General features: G+C 40.4%; 1 pseudogene; it reads right to left on the reverse strand.

Annotated features, from left to right (window-relative positions):
• Nucleotides 1-464: 464 nt before the first annotated feature.
• On the reverse strand, nucleotides 465-583 carry LOC135009932 (5S ribosomal RNA; annotated as a pseudogene).
• Nucleotides 584-6,145: the final 5,562 nt, after the last annotated feature.

The raw sequence follows: 6,145 nt of genomic DNA on the forward strand, positions 1-6,145 counted from the left end.
ATATAACTCCCTTGCACCACATCAGCGAGTATCAATAGTTTAAACAGTTCCAGGACTAAGGGATTCGCCGTTGCATGATAGGAAGGGTCAGATAAAGGTTGGAAGGTGATGTCTAGTATCCTATAACAAGGGGTGTGGTCTTTTATGAAAAAATTAATTAATAAGATGATGAAATATGAGAAAATTAATACTTAAAAAGAGAGGGAGAAGGCAAATATAGATGAATAATTTTTCAAAGCATAATTGCTACAATTTTGAGCGATAGGATTTAGATGAGCGAATTTATCTTTATTCCCTTAGTGGTCTAGAGATTTCCTTAATTGATAATTTTTTTTATTGGGAATAGGGTAACTCCGTTGGGTTCAGCTGTAGCCTGTCAGACTAGCACAATTAAATGAAAGTAGAAATGAAATACCTGGATCTGCACAGAAAATCGGAAGGACACAAATGACTGGAGAATAAAATACCTACAGTACCTAGTATTCCCTGGTGGTCTCCCAACCGGGTACTGACCAGGCCCTGCAGTGTATGGTTTCCAAGATCAGACGAGATTGGGCATACTCAGTGCGGTTTGACCGTAGGTGGATATTCTCCAATCTGTGCAGTCAATTCCAGTGTGCGGATACTCATACACATTGTTTATTTTGAGCATATCATAAATGCCTGAATTATTGTTGGTATAAGAACAGAGCATTAAGCAACATTTGTGCTGATTGTTATACTAATGAGAGCAAAAGAAATCAGGCAGTGATGTAAGTACAATAGCTGAGTATGATAATCTAACAGGGATTGATCCCCAATAATGCATAAAATTCAGTGCAATGAGAAACACACAGGAGATTATATATAATTGTCTAACAGGGATTAATCCCCAATTCTGGGTGTATATGATTTAGCACACAAAATTCCAATAAACATTAGTTCCCAAAAGCAGATATCCTGTGGTTATATCATATTTTAGCAAAATCACAAATTGAAGATACTTCAACAATCCTAAAGATATATATATATATATATATATATATATATATATATATATATAGTAAACAACAAAGCAGGCGGCACTCCAAGTCTGTTTGAGATTCAAGTGTATTTCACACACAAGTGATCCGACGTTTCGGGGTCCAAGCGCCCCTTGACAAACGTCGGATCACTTGTGTGTGAAATACACTTGAATCTCAAACAGACTTGGAGTGCTGCCTGCTTTGTTGTTTACTATCCAGTTTTATCTGAGATGGCACCCAAGCACTAAGTCCAGGAGGGGGAGTGCCGGTCCTCACAGCCTGTCTATATATATTGAGGGTGCCTTTAATAGGGCGAAAGAAAGAAACAGATCTGAACTAGTGATGTACAAACAAAGAGAACATGACCAGGAGAGATTCTCCATTCCATTTATAACTAAGTACAATACTAAAGGGAATGTTATTAAAAAGATCTTACAGAAACATTGGGATGTTTTACATCTAGATCCGATACTACAGAAAGTGATTCCAACACACCCACAGGTAGTATTTAGAAGATCCTGTTCCCTTAAGAGTAAATTAGCTCCTAGTAATTTGAAGAATGTTACTGTACCACGAGCTGATAGATTGGAGGGATTCTATGCATGTACTAAATGTAAGGTATGCCAATATGTTAATAAGGATCATAAACAATTTTTTAATTCCAATAATTCTAAATCATGGAAAATTAAGGGGAAATTAAGCTGTCTTAGTACATATGTGATTTATCTTTTAGAGTGTAAATGTGGGAAACGCTATGTAGGCAAAACTAAGCGAGTGCTTAAATTGAGGATTTTGGAGCACACACGTAATAGCATTCATAAAGTTGAAAACCATAGTGTGCCACGACATTTCACAAATTGCTGTGACTCACAATTACGAGGTTTTTCATTTAAAGCTATTGAGCGGGTAGAATTGGATGAGAGGAAAGGTAACATCCTCAATTTGCTTTCAAAGCGAGAAACCTTTTGGATCTACACACTAAATACACTGGCTCCAGATGGTTTGAATGAAGGTTGTGATATTGTGCCATTCTTGGAAGGCTGACACTGTGTGCATGTATGTTAGAGTATACCAGTGGCAGCGGCTACGTCCCGACTGGTGTGCTCGAATAGCATGTACGCGGCGAATGACTGAAGAGAATAGATACATTAGCTTTAAAGATCAGAACGATTCTAATTAATTTCCACTGGGATGTTTTAGAGAAAAATATTATACAAAAGTATTACACAGAGGGTAGGATATATACCTTTGTGTGAATGGATCATATGAGCTAATTTGCTGTTCATTCATGTATGAGATGGACTCCAGCTGTAATGTTAATTAATAGGTTCATTGATGTGAAATCGTGTAAGGATATTATTAGTCTTGGATAATCGATAATGAAAATGTGGATAATTTGAGCTTATCTTCTGTGATGTAATTGTGGAATGCCAATGGTTTATAAGTTGTATGAAATGTCTATTTGTATTTTTAAGTGAAATCATGTTGTAATTAATTAATTGAGAACAATACCTACAACGGGTATATAAAGAGATCAAGTTGTTAATTAACCACACCCCCTGACGAAGTACCTGACGTACGAAACGCGTTGGCCGTGGCTAAGTGACGTAGACGCCGTGACGTCATCCCCCGGATTCAGAGGCGGAGACCAGACGAGCTGTGGTTCGGGAGATATACTGGCTAAGTTGCGGTGGAAACACCATGCTGATGAATTTTAACTTTTAATGTATGTAATCAAATGCTACAAAGTAAAAGTTGTTACTTCTTATATAACCAAGAGTGCGCTCTCCATTTTTTGACTATATATATATATATAGTATAAGGTATAGGGTAAGGACTGTCAAGGGAATTGGAGTGGGAGGGAGTGGGAGCCCACATGTACCAAACTGGGTAAAGAGCAGCTTTTAGGAAGGAAATAGGTAAGCCAGACCCTGTGGTTGACCCTTCTTTACCTCATGCAGGGTGGCTCTTTGGACTCTCCAGGTCCTGGGGAGTCTGTGGATTCTTCTTGCCCACTACCTGGTGGTTCTGTGGTCATCTCAGGCCACAAACCTCCCAGATGTCAGGCCTCCAGATAAACATGAAGGTGGTCCTGGGCTCTGTAGAGGAGGAGGTGGGACAAGCAAAGGAAAGTTGTGTCCCTTCTTAAGGGGCAATGGTGGACATTGTGAATGGTGAAAGGAAGGTTTTTGTGGGCAAAGAGTGAGTTATGCCATATATACCAGAAGCATGGGTCTTCAGCCTATGGCCCTCATTCCGAGTTGTTCGCTCGCTAGCTGCTTTTAGCAGCTTTGCACACGCTAAGCCGCCACCCTCTGGGAGTGTATTTTAGCTTAGCAGAATTGCGAATGCAAGATTAGCAGATTTGCGTATAGAAATTTCTTTGCAGTTTCTGAGTAGCTCGAGACTTACTCTGCCACTGCGATCAGTTCAGTCAGTTTAGTTCCTGGTTTGACATCACAAACACACCCAGTGTTCACCCAGACACTCCCCCATTTCTTCAGACACTCCCGCGTTTTTCCCAGAAACGCAAGCGTTTTTTCGCACACACACGTAAAACGTCCAGTTTACGCCCAGAAACACCCACTTCCTGTCAATCACACTCCGATCACCAGAACGAAGAAATTTCTTCATAAAGCCGTGAGTAAAATACCAAACTTATTAGCAAATTTACTTGGCGCAGATGCACTGCGAACATTGTGCATGCGCATTAGCGACTAATCGCTCCGTTGCAAAAAAAAAATAACGAGCGAACAACTCGGAATGAGGGCCCATATGATGTGCCACCATTAATGTGGCTTCTGTCTTGTCCGACCAAGCTTGATTTATGTGCTTTGTCATTTTTTTAAGCAGGTGAAAGGCTGAGTTTTTTATTTCTGCAGTAGACTAGAATAAGCCCAGACAGTCCCACTTCCATTATACCACCGGAATGTGATGGTCAGTGACCACCGTGCCATCACTTACCTGTATGCTTACACGTAACAGAATGATGGAACACTTACACGGTTTCTTTACATCTTCTGGGATCCACTCCGAGATTAGACATTATGGCGTAATTACTCAGATAGGAATATAAAACAGAATAAAAATAAAAGCTATAATGCAATAATTAGATGCAGACAAAAGCTTTTATTATGAAATCATACAGGGGAGTATCCGCACCATATAGATGTAACATACAACAAACCAACGCAGATGGAACCTGGGTGACTCTAATGCACATGATAATGTACAGGGTATATATGGACAGGATCTTGTATCAGAAAACACTCGACACTCCTTATCAAGATGAGTGTCTGCAACAAGTTAGGTAAACTAGAAGTGAAAACACGTTCCAATGGCCGCCATACTGTCGTGCAGCAATACAGATTGTGGAAACTGGTATTAGACATTCACATTTACACAAAGCACAAGATACAAAATAAACAGCAGAAAGAAGACCTAAGCATTTGGGATGTATTATTTAGGAACTAAATATACAGACGGGTCCTCCGTTATCTTGGCTGGCTGAGGCGTTAGTTGCGATCAGGCATACGCAGCGTACCTGGGCGCAAGGAGGCGCGCCTAGTCGTAGGAAGGCACACAGAGCGTATGGCGTTACCTTTGAGTGTAATACCTAAGATCATCCACCGGATGTCGCTTTTTTAAATCACCAATGCGCAAGCGTGTGGTCTCCATTAAAATACAATACTGAACTACAGCGTAAGAACTACTTTACTGGTGCGTCTCATTACGCTACAGTATGTCATACAGTCTATAACAGTATATACAGTACAGACGCAAATAGTACAGCATATACAGATGCAAACTAACGTGTTACAGGTACAGTATGGTCTATTGATGTTTGGGATATGTGAGCGTCCAAATCCCGTAGTATTAAGTATAATGGGGAGATATACAAGCTCATCCCTAAGTTCCTGGATGCCAAATCACTGTCCTTAGTATCTCTGTACAGTTTTTTCTATTAGAGTACTAATTAGAACGAACAGCTTATAATGTACAACACAGATTCTCTAACGCCGACGATCTACAGTACTGTGTTGCTCGAACAGTTAGTTGCGTCAGAATACACTAATTTATATTTACTGGTATGTCTATAGGTGCTCATTACCACTGTGTATTTTAGATAGTGAATGAGTCACTCCTGCAGATTTACCCCGATTTGTGTGAAACCTGTGTGCACCCTTCCTTTGAATGTTTTACAATGGATTACACAGAAAAAAAAATAATAATAAAGTTAATGTCACGGGAACACAAAAATAACCTGACACTTTGGGAATCGAACCCGGGACTCTCAGCATGGCAGATGGAAGCCTTCATCGCTAGCCCACAACACTGCATGGAAGATTCTCAAGTTCATGTGTAAAAGTACTGCAAAGAGCGATTCCTTCCCATTGGTGTTTGTTTATGCCATTAGGGGACTCGGATGCTCATTTTGTTCACTTTACATACTGTAAAGTCAATTTGCTACATTATTCCTTTCACACATTAGGTACGTCTGCATACACAAGTGTTCACTCATTAGTTGCGTCTGCTTACACAAGTGTTTTAACATGTTCGTTTGCATCTGAATAAACTATTTCTTCTTTTTTACTCTGTCCGTCTGACCATTGGTCACCATCTGTGTGTACATTATGCAGTACAGGACTGTATATTAACATTACAGTTGTCACTGACCATTTGCCAGAGCTTGTACCGAAGATCAATCTGCTGCTATTCAAACTAAAGTACTGGATTAGTGAAGCATTAGCCACCCAGTGGTGGAGATGTGTCTTGCATGCTGAGTATCCAGTCATGCCTCATCGCGCCTGTCCGTGATTAAACTCCGGAACCTAAGCTATTGCCTAGGTGTGACTAAACCTCCGTCTAGGTGCAGAAACAGTCAAGATAACGGAGGACCCATCTGTAAGTACATTAATGAAAAACGTAACAGTCATCAGTTTGCTTGTGAAGGTCTCTAGAGTGGAAGCCTCTTGGACTATGCAAGGCAGTGAGTTCCATAGTCAGGGCTGCAAAATGAAAAGTTTGACCCTTAAATGAATTACAGGAGATTCTTGGTACTGCTGGTAACAGTCCTTCATCTGTAGAAGCAAGCAAGCAGGGCAGTAAGGAGGCAGAAGCTGCTTCTAGTACCTTGGACC

Source organism: Pseudophryne corroboree, unplaced genomic scaffold (assembly GCF_028390025.1).
Source record: "Pseudophryne corroboree isolate aPseCor3 unplaced genomic scaffold, aPseCor3.hap2 scaffold_2274, whole genome shotgun sequence".
NCBI lineage: Eukaryota > Metazoa > Chordata > Amphibia > Anura > Myobatrachidae > Pseudophryne > Pseudophryne corroboree.